This window comes from Oryx dammah, unplaced genomic scaffold (assembly GCF_014754425.2).
Source record: "Oryx dammah isolate SB20612 unplaced genomic scaffold, SCBI_Odam_1.1 HiC_scaffold_27, whole genome shotgun sequence".
NCBI classification, from domain to species: domain Eukaryota; kingdom Metazoa; phylum Chordata; class Mammalia; order Artiodactyla; family Bovidae; genus Oryx; species Oryx dammah.
The window spans coordinates 109,324,830-109,342,146 of record NW_024070211.1 but is presented as its reverse complement, the minus strand read 5'-3'; the positions used below and the strand labels follow the sequence as shown (position 1 = coordinate 109,342,146).

The window sequence follows — 17,317 nt, the reverse complement described above, 5'->3', positions numbered from 1 at the left end:
CCGCCCTGTGAGCATGCGCCGCGGCTGCAAGCTCCCACGGTCTGAGAAGTCCTGCGCCTTGTTTCGGTGAGATTGGGTTTACAATATTCAGCAGCACTTTGGAAGTGTTAGGGTAAATATTTATTTTTAAGTATTTCTGGACAGCATTTGTATTTCCAGACCTTCCGTGGGCTCTCCATTCACATGAAGTGGTTGACAATACTTAAAAAAAAATTGTTTTGATTATCCGTAATAGTTAACCCATTTTTTAAAAATGACAAGTAAAACATTTCATTTTTTTAAATGAAAAATTCATGGAATCCTAAAGTTGAGGCGAAAAAATATAGTAGAGACTTTAGGAGCTGGAACTTTCAAATCAGACTGCCTGCGGTCAGCAGCTCTCCAGTTTACAGGTTGCGTGACTTTGGGAAAGTTACTCAACCTCTCTATCCTTCATATATAAAATGGGGCCAGTGATAACTATATTACACTTTATATAGCTGTCGTGAGTATAAAACATGGTACAACATATACCTTTTGTCGGGAACTGTGCCTGGCGCATAATAGGAGCAGCATCAGTTCAGTTCAGTCGCTCAGTCGTGTCCGACTCTTTGCAACCCCATGAATTGCAGAACATCAGGCCTCCCTGTCCATCACCAACTCCCGGAGTTCTCCCAAACTCACGTCCATCGAGTCGGTAATGCCATCCAGCCATCTCATCCTCTGTCGTCCCCTTCTCCTCCTGCTCCCAATCCCTCCCCGCATAGTCTTTTCCAATGAGTCAACTCTGCATCAGGTGGCCAAAGTATTGGAGTTTCATCTTTAGCATCAGTCCTTCCAGTGAACGCCCAGGGCTGATCTCCTTTAGAATGGACTGGTTGGATCTCCTTGCCGTCCAAGGGACTCGCAAGAGTCTTCTCCAACACCACAGTTCAAAAGCATCAATTCTTCAGTGCTCAGCTTTCTTCACAGTCCAACTCTCACACCCATACATGACCACTGGAAAAACCACAGCCTTGACTAGACAGACCTTTGTTGGCAAAGTAATGTCTCTGTTTTTGAATATGCTGTCTAGGTTGGTCATAACTTTTTTCCAAGGAGTAAGCGTCTTTTAATTTCATGGCTGCAATCACCATCTGCAGTGATTTTGGAGCCCCAAAAAATAAAGTCAGCATATATTAATCTAAAACAAAGAACGTTTTAAGAGACCAAATGCCATCCATAATAGTGCAGAAACCTACTGCTCTATTAGAGCGCCTTTTTTTTGAACCAGCTGCAAGACTGTGGGATCTTAGTTCCCCCACCAGGGATTGAACTCCGTCCCTCAGTAGTGAAAGTCCAGCACCCTAACCACTGGACTGCCAGGGAATTCCCAAGAGCCCCTTTCTATTAGTATACTTTTTGCACAATAATTTTATTCACTTAAAGGAGTTTTTTTGTTGTGGTAAAGCAAATCTTTCCAGCATTTTCTTTAAAATTTAAAACATCTGGTGAAATAGTCTGTTAAGTGAGTTCAGAGTGTTTTGGCAGTTCCAAAACAGATCAAATGAATTTATCTGAAAAAAAAAAAATCAGTTATAGATTCAATCCAGACATTACATCAAGTCAATGAGAAAAAACTGAGTTATGCTGAGGTAATTTAAATTCAAATTAATCATGTTCACTTTTATCCTCTCAACAAATATTTATCAAGTCTCTACTTTGTGCCAGACAAAATAAAAACAATTCACTTTTTGATCAAGTTAGAATATAAGTAATAGGACAAATTATATGCATGTCAAGGTAGCCCCACTCAGTGGTTCTGAATATTATTTACTCCATGCCTACTAATGTCCTGGTATGGAGCTTGGCAGTGGGAATAAAAAGAAGACCCAGACTCTGCCTAGAGACAGTGACACCTGAACAAATGTCCCTGCTCCTTTATGCCCCCACAATGTCTGGGTAAACTACAGATACAGTCTACTACGAGAAACCACACTTATTGCAGAAGATATACTTATTGTTCCCATCAGGCCCCTGGTCCTTTACGCTCCCATTCTTCTTCCTTGTCTCTCTCTTACAGGGGCCAAGTTCTATGCAGCTACCACCCTTCAGGGAGAATGGATTCCTGGCTGCACACGAGGAAAGTCGTTTTTCCAGATGAAGAACCAAAAAGACTCTCTCATGCTGATATCCATTTCTCTCATACCATAACTGTGTAGGATAGTATATTAAAGACCATCTTTTTGAGTGTCGACTTGGTAAAAATATTCTAGAGAGTAACTTGGTCATAATATGTGCTAAAGTTTATGACATGCATAGTTGATGCCCCCAAAGTCCACTCCTAAAAGTGTATTCTAGGGAAATGTTTACATATGTGCTTAACAAGGTATGTTCAAGAATATTCATAGGTGCATGATATATAAAGGCAAAGAATTGGAAATACACTAAAGATCCACCAAAAAAAGAATGGGCAGCTAAATTGTGGTGTAATTAAACAATGAACTAATAAACTATACAGTAATGAAAACACATAAACCAAACTGCATGCATTAACACTGATGAAATTCACAAACATGATGCTAAGTAGAAAAAAAAATTTTAGAAGAAATATAAGTAGCACCCCTAGCCATTGTGGCAATGAAAAATCCCTCTACATTTCTAAACACTAAGAGATGGTTATTGCTTTTCCCCTTCCTTTTCTCCAATACTGAGAACAATTAGTCTAGGATAATGGCATTATTCTAGCTTACTTAGGCATTTAGTTTGAAATATTTGTTAGCCATCCAGGTAGAGGTGTCAAGTGGACAGCTGATAGATGAGTTTGCAACTTAGGAGAGAAGGCAAGGTTGGAGATACAAATTTTGGAGTTATTAACATAAAGAAAACATTTAAAGTCATGACATTAGATGACTTCTCCTAGAGAGTATAGACAGTGAACATAAGAGCCCAAGACTGAACCTTCCAGCATTCCAACTTTTGGGATATTGGATAAAGTAAGAGAAGCATGCACAGGAACTAGAATAAGCACAGCATTCAGAAAACTAAGATTATGGCATCCGGTCCCATCACTTCATGGCAAATAGATGGGGAAACAGTGGCTGACTTTATTTTTCTGTGCTCCAAAATCACTGCAGACGGTGATTGCAGCCATGAAATTAAAGGACGCTTACTCCTTGGAAGGCAAGTTATGACCAACCTAGACAGCATATTAAAAAGCAGAGATGTTACTTTGTCCACAAAGGTCCATCTAGCCAAGGCTATGGTTTTTCCAGTGGTCATGTATGGATGTGAGTTGGACTATAAAGAAAGCTGAGCACCGAAGAATTGATGCTTTTGAACTGTGGTGTTGGAGAAGACTCTTGAGAGTCCCTTGGACTGCAAGGAGATTCAACCAGTCCATCCTAAAGGAGATCAGTCCTGGGCGTTCATTGGAAGGACTGATGTTGAAGCTGAAACTGAAATCCTTTGGCCACCTGATGCGAAGAGCTGACACATTTGAAAAGACCCTGATGCTGGGAAAGATTGAGGGTGGGAGGAAAAGGGGACGACAGAGGATGAGATGGTTGGATGGCATCACTGACTCAATGGACATGAGTTTGGGTGAACTCTGGGAGTTGGTGATGGACAGGGAGGCCTGGCGTGCTGTGGTTCATGGGGTCACAAAGTCAGACACGACTGAGCGACTGAACTGAACTGAAGTCCCTAAGAGCATAGAGTGCCAAACCAACCCTGGTGGCCTCCTAGAATGGATATACCACTTAATCAATTTTTTTAAAAAAGCAGATATGTCTTTGCTAGATTGACACAAAAATGTAGATTGCTAGATTTTAGATCTGAGTTAAGCAACAGACCTGTCACTAAGTGGCAGAATACGCTAATAAATCAAAGCTCCAAGCCAAGAGCCCCACTCTGAGGCTGCTTGGCTTGTGCCAGACCTTTATGTTTTTATGTTTGTGTAAGATGTATGTCAGAATGCCTAAAAGCCAAAAATCCAGTGTCTCTCTGAGCTTTGGGAATAGGTTGTAAGACTTTGTGGTTTTTTTTTTGTCTTCCTGCTAATAGATTTTTTAATATATGACAGAATCTTGTCTGAGACCTGCCATTATATAACAGATATATAAGAGAGCACCTGAGCATGAGATTCTTGGAGGGAGACTTAGAGCCTGACCCTATGTCTGATAATTGGAGGCCTCTAATATCCCCTCAATTATCTACTAATTGTGAGTAGCCAAGTTTTCTTGAGTCATTTTTTACATTTGACCCAATGCACAGGTTGATATATACGTAAATTGTAAGTAGACCTTATATAGGCAACAGAGAGAGACATATAGAGATTCGCTCAGTTCTGTCCAGCTCTTTGCAACCCTATGTACTATATCTGACCAGGTTCCTCTGTGCATGGGATTTCCCAGGCAAGAATACTGGAGTGGGTTGCCATGATCTCCTCTAGGGGAATCTTCCTGACCCAGGGATCGAACATATGGAAATTCATAAAACAGCACAGGTTCTGTACTAAGATTTCATTTAAAATAAAATATTTGTGACACATAAAGGGAAAAGAAGGAGCTTTTGTGGGCAGGGGGCAGGTAGCTGTAAATTTTTTTTTTAACTTTAAAAACAAAAATTATACAAACAGTGAAGTGCGTGAATTTCAAGGGTATGACTTGATGAAGTTTCACAAATGAACACTACCTTGTAAACACCACCCAAACCAAGAGAACATTTTCAGCCCTCCAGAAAGTTCCCTCTTCCAGTCAATACCTCCTTAAAAGTAACCAGCACAGATTAGCTTTCCCTGTTCCAGAAAGTCATGTAACTGGAATCATGTAGTAAATATATATGTGGTATATGAATGTACCACAATTGATTTACCTATTCTTCTGTTGGTGGATATTTGGGTGTTATGAATAAGCTGATCTGAACAGTGCTGTGCATGTCTTTGTGTAGATGTGTGTGTTCATTTCTGTGATTTATAGCTGAGAGCGAAATTACTGAGTCACTGAGCAGGCATATGTTTAGCTTTACCATGCACTGCCAAATGGCTTACTAAAGTGCTCAGATCATTTTCCACTTGTACCAGCAATATATCTGCTAAGTATCCTGGACAACACCCTATCATTCTTTTTAATTTTGGCCATTCTAATGATGGTGGTTTCTCATTGTGCCTTTAATTTGCATTTCCTCGATGATTTCTGACTGTAGCCTGCCAGGCTCCTCTGTCCATGGGATTTGCCAGGCAAGAATATTGGAGTGGGTTACCATTTCCTTCTCCAGAGGATCTTCCCAACTCAGGGATCAAACTCGTTTCTCCTGCATTGACAGGTGGATTCTTTACCTCTGAGCTACCAGGGAAGTCCCACATAGGCAGTACATTGTATTTAAACTATTTACATATATTTACATTGAATTAGGTATTATAATTAATCTAGACATGACATAAAGTATATAAAAAGATGTGTGTAGATTATATACAAATACTATGATATTTTGTAACAGACTTGAGCATCTGTAGATTTTGGTATCCACAGGGGGTCCTGGAACCAGTTTCCCCTGCAGATACCAAGGGACAACTGTATACACACACTCACACGCACGTGCACACACACACACAGATGGAATATTACTCAGCCACACACAATAAAAGAAATCTTTACATAGGTGAGAACATGGATGGACCTTGAGAACATTATGCCAAGTGAAATAAGTCAGATAGAGATAGACAAATATGTATTATCTCACTTAATAATGTGGAATCTAAAAAAAACAAAACAAATAATTTTTTTAAAACCCAGTTCATGGTACAGAGAACAGACTGATGGTTGCCAGAGGCAGGGTGCAAGATAGGTAAAATGGGTGAAAGGAGTCAAAGGTACAAATTTTCAGTTATAAAATAAATAAATCAAGGGAATACAACACACAGCATAGTGACTATACTGAGTAATGAAACTAAGGGCAATCATCAGTTAGATCTCTTACCCTATAATTTACTTAATAAACAGTATCCTGTAACCTGCCTTCACTGATTAAACTTGCTTGATTGTTTCTACAAATTGCATACTTTCCAAGCCTCACCATGGTTATATAACATTTTTCAAGATTCCTTTAACCAGCCCCTATGTTATCTAACATCTCTGACATAGATTGATTTCTCTGGTGTCTCAGTTGGTAAAGAATCTGCCTGCAAGGCGGGAGACCTGGGCTCGATCCCTGGGTGGGGAAGATCCCTTGGAGAAGGAAATGGCAACCCACTCCAGTATTCTTGCCTGGAGAATCTCCTGGACAGAGGAGCCTAATGGGCTACGGTCCATGGGGTCACAAGAGTCAGACACAACTTAGCGACTAAAGCACCACCACTGACATATAGGTTGCTATAGTAGTGGCTGCATAAGTTGTTTCTCAGGTAAAATGGACCTATGTTGCCCAGTTCAAGCCGGTTCAGACCACTGACCATTTAACTAGTCCTGCGTAAGTGTCCAGTGGATGACATTTTGATGTCAAAGGGTTAAAACTCCACCTTCGGATTATGCTACCATCCCTATTTTCTGAATGTGCATCCTCTGAAGAAGGTTGTCATCCAGATACACCTGCACAGAATATAGATTACTTCCCTTCTTTCTTGACTCTGATGGTCTTTCTCATACCCCAGACCACCCTGCTTCTTTATCCCATAAATATCCCGAGTCTCTCGCCTTGGAATAGGTGAATTTTAGATTTGTTCTCCCACCCCCTCCTTGCTTGCCTGCTTTGTGAATAAACCCTTTCTCTGCTGCAAAGCTTGGAGCCCCCACGTTTGGCTTGCTGCAGTCTGACAAATGAACCTGATTGGATAGCATTAATACTGTATTGCATGTTGCAAGTTACTGAGAAAGCAAATCTTACAAGTTCTCATTACAAGGGGGAAATTGTAACTATGTATGGTGACTAATGATGACCAGATTTATTGTGGTAAACATTTTGAGATAATATATATTTATATATATATAAAATCATGAGGTTCTACACCTGAAACAAATACAATGTTACATATCAAGTACACCTCAATTTTAAAAAGAGTAAAGAAAACTGTTAAAATGGTAAAGTCATATGTATATTTCCACATTATAAATTTTTAAAGAAACCAGGTAATCAGCTAAAAAGAAGATAAATCTCCTAGAGATTGGTCTAACAAAGGGCTCATTTCCATGAGACCCCTCCTACCACATCCAGGCCATGGGGACAGCTTAGGCTGCTGCCGGAGAAAGAATCCACCCTAACAAGGTGGCAAATGAGCCAGTGCAGGTGCCATGGCAAGCTTAGGTACTTGTGGCCCTCTGTCCTGACCCCAAAGAAAGATTGTATCAGAGGCAGAAGGGTGTCATACTGTGGTATACTCATTCAGAAGGTCTGGTTCAGATAGATTCAATAATTCTATACTGGATAATCTTTTATGTTTTAAAATTCTATTAAAAAATAAGTAACTTGAAAAGGCAGGTTTATATACTGTTATATTCAGTGGAGTGAATGCCTCCTGATTCATCATATGGGTTCTCAGTTCCCATAGATTTGACATGGCTTTCAATAGTAAAGCTTTCTATACTTTTTGTCTCTCTCACTGGAAAGTCAACTCTTTGAGGACACAAGCATATTCCTCAATCTTCTATTAAAGTAATACTCATTGTGCATAAACTGTCTTCTTTTATTAAATATATTTTCCAGTATTCTTGCCCAGAAAATGCGACGGACAGAGGAGCCTGGTGGGTTACAGTCCAGGGGATTGCAAAGAGTCAGACGTGACTGAGCACACACACACACCCACCACACACACATTAAATATGTTTACTGTAAAAACAGTGGTCAATGATATAATTTAGTAAGCTGAAAACTGGACCACTGAATCTGGCCTGGGTTCAGGGAATAGAGACTAAAGACTTGGCCTCCACTCAAGTTGCTGTTCCTTTGTTCTGAATAAGCTAACAAGCAGGGTGAAAGATACAAACAAGATGTACATGCCAGAGAGTGAATGTTTCTTCCCATAGCCTCTCTTGTGTCTTTCAGAAGGTACCCAAAGTCTGCATTTCTTAGCAATTCTGCAGGTGGGATACCCCTCAAGGCAAAGCCTCAGGAACAACTTAGACTATCATAGAAGGTAATTACCTTGAGACTCAGAGAGCCATGGCCAGGCCTAACTGCCACGTTCTGGGCCTTGAAATTCTTATGCCCACAGTCAGACGGTCTCCCGTTTCCTCTGAGTACAAGGGAGGCCTGGGAGTGCTCCATTGCATCTTTTTGGGTTTTTCATGGGCAGGCCTTTTGAAAAACAATAGGAAACCCCCCATACATGAAATTGAACCCAAGTATCATCAAGCAATCATCCCTGATAGCTCAGATGGTAAAGCATCTGTCTGCAGTGCGGGAGACCCAAGTTCAGTCCGTGGGTTGGGATGATCCCCTGGAGAAGGAAATGGCAGCCCACTCTAGTACTCTTGCCTGGAAAATCCCATGGATGGAGGAGCCTACTAGGCTACAGTCCATGGGGTTGCAAAGAGTCAGACATGACTGAGCGACTTCACTTTCACTTTCATCATCAAGCAATGTATTAATATATAGAAAATTATGGTTGCTATTGCTTAGTTTTAACATGAATCGTTAATTCCACAAATATAGATGGCCTGCCTACCATGTGTTTGAAGATACAAAAGTAAATGAAACAGCACCTCCCTCCTGTATTAGGAAAGCTTGGAGTCTTGTTAAATTCATTGTGCCTTTCTCTAAGACCCTTACTTTACTGAGGGTGGACAGGAAAAAAACAGGATACACTGGTTTGAAACTTTTTTTTCAAGTTTATTATCATTAATTCCAGGTTGTTTAATAACCTTTTGATCTCTTTTGGTTTTCCCCTATCCCTCTGTCCTCTGCTATTTCCCCTAAAATAATACTCAGTGTCTGTTTTCATTAACTCGATATGTTTACTCTGAAAACAAGGCTGTGTGCATGCTCAGTTGCTAAGTCGTGTCCAAGTCTTTGAGACCCAATGGACTATAGCTCGCCAGGCTCCTCTGTCCATGGAATTCCCAAGCAAGAATATTGGAATGTGTTGCTGTTTTCTTCTCCAGGAGATCTTCCTGACCCAGGGATCAAACCTTAGGCTCCTGTACTGGCAGGCAGATTCTTTACCACCAAACCACCTGGGAAGCCCTGAAAACAGAGCTGAGGGTTATCAACTTGAAAGGTTCTTCCTCTTTGTCTCTGGCTAAGGCAAACTTTGGGAGACTCACAAGAATATGCAGAGATTTATTCTAGTTCTTAGAGTGCTAGAAAGGACCACTGACAGAGACAGACAGAACTTCATCATTTTAGGATTTCAGGAGTGTATTGTGGAAGATCAAATGTGGACATGTGAGTCAGCCAGTAGTAGGCTTTGTACAATCTCAAATTTCAGATTAATCTGAAGAAAATGAACTTGTTTTCATGAAAATTCACCCTTTGTATTTCTTAAGAATTATTGCTTAATGAGTGCATATACTTCCTTCTATAATTGTTTCTGGATTTTGTAGATGCAAAATATTCTAAAAGAATTAACTAAGCCTAGGGAAAATCCTTTTACATAGTAAGTATACAAAAGATCTCAGAGTATACATATCTCAGGGCCTTTGAACTATTTGTTTTCATAGTTCTCATCTTTCTTCCTTCAGGCCTGAGCACAAATGTCATATAAGAGAGAACTTTGCTGACCACCGTATATAAATAGAACCTCTCTCACAATTTTGCCATTCCATCTTCTTCATCCAGATTTAATTTTTTCGTAACATTTATCACCAACTTCTTTTTCAATTTTACTGAGATATAATTGACATACAGCACTGTATAAGTTTAAGGTATAAGCATAATGATTTGACTTATATATATCACGAAATGATTACCACAATACACTTTTTAAACTCTATCTTGGAGCTTGCTCAAATACTATGGCTGTATAATATTCCATTGTGCAGTAGTGTCATAATTTAAATAATTTTACATGGACATGTAGATTGTTCTCAGTCTTTTCCTGCTCCAAACAATCTTGCAATGGATAAACTTGTATATGTGTTATTTCACACATATGTAAATACATCTGTAAGATAAATCCCTAGATATTAGAGTGATAAATAACACTCTTCATCTTCACCCAGGTTTCTGAGCCAATTGAGACATAAATCAAAAGCATTAGGCAGATAGGTGATCAAAACTATGACCTTCATTACTGATAAGATCTGATACTAAAGAATGTGACTTACATTTACTTACATAAGAGGGCTTCCTAATTCTGAATCTCTCCATTTAATCATAGGTAATGTTGGTCACCTACAGGCCTCTCAGAACAGGTTTTGGAGAGAGAAAGGGCTGAGTGGAGCCTTCCCTGTTTATTCTTTACAAATATAATAATTATAATAGAAAAGTCATCCCTGGTGCAGTCATTATGGAAAACAGTATGGAGATGCCTCAAGAAATTAAAAACAGAATGACCATAAGACCTAGAAATTTTACTTGCAGGTATTTATCTGAAGAAAATGAAAACATCAATTAGAAAGGACACAGCATTATTTACAACAGCCAAGATATGGAAGCAGTCTAAATGCCAATCAATAGGGCTTCCCTGATGGTCCAGTGGTTAAGAATCCGCCTTGTATTGCAAGGGACACCAGTTCGATCCCTGGTCTGGGAAGATCCCACATGCCTCAGAGCAACTGAGCCCCGGAGCCGCAACTACTGAGCCCTCGTGCCCATGCAGAGAAGCCACTGCAATGAGAAGCCACACACGACAACAAAGAGCAGCCCCTGCTCACCTCAACTAGAGAAAGCCCGAGCGCAGCAAGGAAGACCCAGCACAGCCAGCAAATAAATAAATCTTTTAAAAATAAATAAATAAATGCCAATCAACAGATAAATGGATAAAGAAGATTTTGTATATATTAATATAATGGAATATTACTCAGCCAAAAGAATGAAATCTAGCCATTTGTGACAACATGAATGGACCTTGAGGGTATTATGCTAAGTGAAATAAGTCATGGAAAGACAACTACTGTATGATTTCACTTATATGTGGAATCTAAGAAACAAATGAATAAATGTAGCAAAACAGAAATGGTTGTAAATATAGAGAACAAACAGGTGGTTGCCAGAGGGTGGGGAAGTGAGGGGAGGAAAGAAATAGATGAAGGATGTTAAGAGGTAAAAACTTCCAGTTGCAAAATAAATGAGTCATGGATATAAAAAATACAATGTGGGGAATATAGTCAATAAATGTAATACTTTGTATGGTGACATAACTAGACTTATTGTGGTGATTATTTTGAAATATGGAATCACTATGTTGGCTATCAGAAAGTAATAAAGTGTGGTGGGTCAATTTACTTCAAAAACAAACTCACAGAAAAAGAGGTCAAAGTTGTAATTACTAGAGAGAGGGGGTGGGGTGGGCGAACTGGATGAAGACAGTTAAAAGATACAAACTTAATTTACCAAGTAAATAAGTACTAGGAATGTAATGTGCAATGTGCAACATGATAAATATAATCAGCCCTGCTGTATGTTAGATATGAAAGTTTTAGGAGAGTAAATCCTAAGAGTTTTCATCACAAAGAAAAGGTTTTATATATTTCTCTAAGTGTTTATCTATATAAGATGATGGATGGTCAGTAAACTTACTGTGATGATCATTCTGTGATGTATGTCAAATCTTTGTGTTGCAGATCTTAATGTTACACAGTGCTGTATGTCACATGTCATATATCTCAAAAACAAGAGTTTAAAAACGAACAACAGCAAAATGATAGTCATTCCTCCCTCTCTAGGAAGAAGCAAGTGGGGGTGTTAAGCTAGTAGAGCTACCTCCACGTGGAAGGGCCACTGGGAGAGGGGAAGAAGAGTTCCCACCCAATAAGGAACTCTTCTGACCCGAAAGGATTTGCATTTATATTATAGATCAGTGAGACAGCATAGAAAACCCAGAAATAAGCCCACACACTCATGGTCAATTAATCTATGACAAAGAAGGCAAGAATATACAAAAAAGAAAAGACAGTGTCTTCAATAAGTGGTGCTGGAGGACTTCCCTGGGGGCTCAATGGATGAGAATGCAGGGGACACAGGTTTGATCCCTGGTCCAGGAAGAGTCCACATGCCACAGAGCAACCAAGGCCTTGTGCTCTAACTGCCGAAGCCCATGCACCCACAGCCTATGCTCTGCAACAAGAGGGGTCGCTGCAATGCCGTGCCTGAGCACGGCGATGAAGAGCAGCCTCCACTCTCCCCAGCTAGAGAAAGCCCGAGTGCAACAACGAAGGTCCAGCACACACAAAAAAAATATTAATTAATATTTTTCAAAACAGAAGAGAATATATTTTAAAAAATAAGTGGTGCTAGGAAACCTGGACAGCTACATGGAAAAGAATGAAACTAGAACATTTTCTCACACCATATACCAAAAAGCTCAAAATGAATTAAAGAACTAAATGTAAAACCAGATACTATAAAACTACTAGAAGAAAACATAGGCAGAACACTCTTTGATATAAATCGCAGCAGTATTTTTTTTTTAATTTTCTCCTAGAGTAATGGAAATAAGAGCAAAAATAAGCAAATGGAACCTAATTAAACTTAAAAGCTTCTGTACAGCAAAGGAAACCATAAAAAATGAAAACACAACTCACAGACTGTGAGAAAATATTTGAAAGATGCTACTGACAAGGGATTAATTTCCAAAATATATGAAATATTAAAAAACAAATAACCCAATTTAAAAAAATGGACAGAAGACTTAAATAGACATTTCTCCAAAGGAGACATACAGATAGTCACTGGCATATGAAAAGATGCTCAATATCGCTAATTATTAGAGGAAGGCAAATTAAAACTATGATGAGATATCACTTCACACCAGTCAGAATGGCCATCATTGAGAAGTCTATGGGCTTCCCTAGTGGGTCATGTGGTAAAGAATCCACCTGCCTATGCAGGAGATACTGGTTTGATCTCTGATCTGAGAAGATCCCACATGCTGCAGAGCAAATACGCCCACGTGCCACAACATTTGAGAATGTGCTCTAGAACCTGGGAGCCACAACAACTGAGCCCACGTGCGGCATCCACTGAAGCCCGTGCATCCTAGAACCCGTGCTCGGCAGCATGAGAAGCCACCACAATGTGAAGCCTGTGCACTGTAACCAGAGAAAAGCCTGCACAGCAACAAAGACCCAGCTCAGCCATAGATAAGTGAATAAAATTATTTTTTAAAAGTCTACAAATAGTAAACGCTGAAGAGGGTATGGAGAAAAAGGAACCCTCCTACACTGTTGGTGGGAATGTAAACTGGTACAGCCACTATGGAAAACAGTATGGAGGTTTCTTGAACAACTACAGAAAGAGTTATCATGTGACCCTGCAATCCCACTGCTGGGCATGAATCTGGAGAAAACTCCAATTCAAAAACACACACGCACCCCAATCATGGAAGCAACTAACGTCCATCTACAGATGAATGGATAAAGAAGACATGATATATATACAACAGAATATTACTCAGCCACAAAAAAGAATGAACTAATGACATTTGTGGTGTTGGAAAAGACTTTTGAGAGTCCCTTGGACTGCAAGGAGATCCAAACAGTCAATCCTAAAGGAAATCAACCCTGAATATTCACTGGAAGGACTGACGCTGAAGCTGAAGCTCCAATACTTTGGCCACCTGATGTGAAGAGATGACTCACTAGAAAAGAGACCAATGCTGGGAAAGATTGAGAGCAGGAGGAGAAGGGGACGACAGAGGACGAGATGGTTGGAGGGCATCACCGACTCAATGGACATGGGTTTGAGCAAACTCCAGGAAATAGTGAAGGACCAAGAATCCTGGTGTGCTGCAGTTCATGGCACTGCAGAATTGGACACGACTGAGAGACTCAACAATGACAAAACTCCTTCCGGGTGAGCACCAGTATAGGCCCAGACACATATGAAAATGTACTATAAAAGTTTTCCAATTATCTGGTTTTCTATTCACGTTTTAGTACCTGAGGTTTTAACCTTGCTTCTTTATCTTGAAATATAGCACACCAGATTTTAATTATAGTAGCTTACAATAGCTTTATAGCATTTTAGTATCTGGCAGAGACTGTTAATGGTTCCAGTATCTGTTACCCACTTCTTTCCATCTATAACAAGACTCTAAGCTTCTACCTGTACCTGAGCATGTGACTCTCCATCTTTGTGTCCACCTACAACAGCACATGTGCGTACTACTGGAAGGACATAGACTCTATTCCAAATAAAATGGAGAGTCATCACAGGGATTTGCACAGAGGAGTGACATGATCGGGGTATTTCTGTTGTTGGCAGGGATTTATTTGCTCATCAGCAAAACCTGGTGAGTACAAGGCAAGGCATTTCTCAAATAGAACCAGATCAGAACTAAAGCTGCTTTACAGATTGAGACTAGGATGACAGAGAACTGAGTGGGTGGCCCTCCCTTCGCTTCACTCCGGTTCTTCTAAACATTTGAGTTTTACAGAAAGGGAAGGGGAATGGAAAGGGAAGGAGCCTGATGAGAGTGTTGGATCTTAGATTTATGAGACAGGATGCTATGCTGCTTCCAGAGATTTTTTTTTTTTTACTTTCTGGCAGTTGTTTTCTCATAAAACTTTGAGCTTCCTCATTGAAAAAGATTTCAAAGCTTCAGCGCATCGACTGCAATGGCCAGGAACATCTTTATTTATAACTTATGAGTAAAAACACAGGTTCAAAAAGAAATATATTTTTAAAAAAGTAGGTTCACAGAAGGCGGATGTCATTATGGAAAGATGCCCAGTTAGAACTACTTTTTAAAACATTACAGGTGCACTGATGAAAAACACAAATAGGAAATACAAAGCCACAAAATGCACTGAAAGACTGAAGTTGTGTCCAGCCAAGAGAATAATAATTTATATTGGGCACAATTTTGATTTAAACTTACTAACAATTCTGTGAACTAAGTGTGTGCTGTGATTTTGGTGGAGTTGAGGAAATGTTTGGACACAGTGGGGCTTCTAAACACTGTGCAATTTCAGCCCCAAACGTTCTAAGAGAACTTCCTTCTTGTTTAAGAGACCAAGGTTATGGACACTATCCTGTTGCCTTCCTAACTTCTTTAAAAGCAAAGATTAAAAAAAAAAAAAACAGATACATTGTTAAACCAGTAACTTTGGGTTTCCATTCCTACTTAAGGACCACTGGAAAATAATTGTATGTGTCCTTTGTGGTTCGGAGAAGACTCTTTTGAGAGTGCCTTGGACTGCAAGGAGATCCAACCAGTCAATGCTAAAGGAAATCAATCCTGAATATTCATTGGAAGGACTGATGCTGAAGCTTAAGCTCCAATACTTTGGCCACCTGATGCAAAGAGTTGACTCATTGGAAAAGACCCTGATGCTGCGAAAGATTGAAGGTGGAAGGAGAAGGGGACGACAGAGGATGAGATGGTTGGATGACGTCACCAACTCAATGGACAGGAGTTTGAGTAAGCTCCGGGAGTTGGTGATGGACAGGGAGGGCTGGCATGCTGCAGTCCATGGGGTCACAGAGAGTCGGACACGACTGAGCAACTGAACTGAACTCTGTGTTTTCTGGACCTGCTGTTAGGCTGAGTGGGAAATGTTATCCGAAAAAGTCTTATAAGCTCTTGGCTGAGCCTCTAAAAATAAGTCTTTTGCTAGAAATTAGAGGATATAAAAGCAGAAAGAAGCTCTAATAAGGACTGTATTTCAGAAACTTTTAAAAATTACGAAGAACAAAGTGCTCTAAAACTTCACTTTCAATGTATGTTTAGAATTCCTGACTGGGATTATTTACCATTCTTTTCTTCTGTCTGATGTAAAGTCTCAGGTGGTAGTTAGTCAGTTTCAGCCTCACCTCCCCATTTACTTTCTATTTGGAATTTTGAAGACGTCCAAAATTATTGAAAATTTATACCCAAAATGCTTGTTGGTATTACTATTCTGAGAATGATGTGTGTGCGTGTGTGTGTGAGAGAGAGAGAGAGAAAGAAGTGGAATAAAATGAATTATAAAGTGATTTTTTAATCCTGTTATGCCAGGTGACTTTGAGAACCAGGATACTTTCTGTGAAAAAAAGGGATATAGATATTGGGCTAAAAAAGACTAGGTAAATACCCTGTGGAGCTTTTACCACTTCTTGACGATGCTGGGACCTTAGAAATTTTTAACTGTAATTATTTCTCTCCTGTATTTAGTATTTTTATTATTATGCATTTTAATTTTAGGCCTAGAAACATGGGACAATCTAGTAGCAATAAGCATCCGTAGCATCCAGACTATGGTCTTGAAATACCAGTTTTCACTGCAAGAAATCAGGGCTGCTTGGAGAAATGGCTGATTTAAGGTTTGAGGTGGGAATGTTCAAGATGAACCAGGAGAATCTTGTCACACCAGATAGCAAAGGAATCATCAAAAACTACTGGGGTTGTGCCAAAAGGAACTGGGAAGCAATCTGCAGAGCCTTTCACTGGCTCATGATGATAAACGGAGCATCAATAAGAGTAACTGCAATGGACTGAAAGATGCTAAGTGTATTTAAATCCATGAGTTCATAATGATTTAAAAAACCAATAAATCTAATAAATCACCTTTGAAGGATGCTAACAACTATTCATTTTGCAAATGGATACATAAAGTTAGGAATCAAGCCATTTCTTCTACCTTTCCCATACAAACTATACCTCCAGATAAACAACTAGTAAGTGAAGGAAGGTTTCTCTTTATAGAAATATTTCAACAAATACACTAAGAAGAGAGAGCACTGGAAATCACCATTTTGCAACCCCTAATGAATTAAGGATTGGGTATTGAGCATCTGTGGCCGCTAACATCTGAAAGAGACAATTATGTCTTTTGATGAAGGAACACATCACCACCTGTGAAGCAGTTTTGACCAAAAAAAAAAAAGAAAAATGAAATCTGAATCTGATTAAGCTTCTGGATTTAACTACAAACTTACAGGAAACATGGAGGACAGAGGAATATGCTAAACTACACAATAGGAACACAATCAGTACAATCTCAACCCTGGAAAAAAAGAATAAATGATCTAGCTCCTTCAAAAAAGAATAAATGATCTAGCTCCTTCAACAAATAAATTGCAAGGAGTTAAAGAAAGAAGAGCTGGATAGGGAACTTATAGATGAAGAGACCTTAAAAAGTTTTTCATGCATGTGAAAATAAAGGTTAATGTGCCCTTAAGCAAGTAGCCTAGATCTTGATCCTATTTCACTTGCAATTTAAAAATAAGATTTGTGAGAAACAGCAACTTTCAAAATTTTGATATTTAGAGTCTTAAGTCATAC

The 17,317-nt window shown here is 39.4% G+C and overlaps 1 long non-coding RNA gene across 1 annotated transcript; it reads left to right on the top strand.

Annotated features, from left to right (window-relative positions):
- Nucleotides 1–24: 24 nt before the first annotated feature.
- Nucleotides 25–2,213, top strand: LOC120854904. Its single transcript, XR_005719102.1, has 2 exons — nucleotides 25–112; nucleotides 2,042–2,213. It is a non-coding gene; the product is annotated as an uncharacterized LOC120854904 (long non-coding RNA).
- Nucleotides 2,214–17,317: the final 15,104 nt, after the last annotated feature.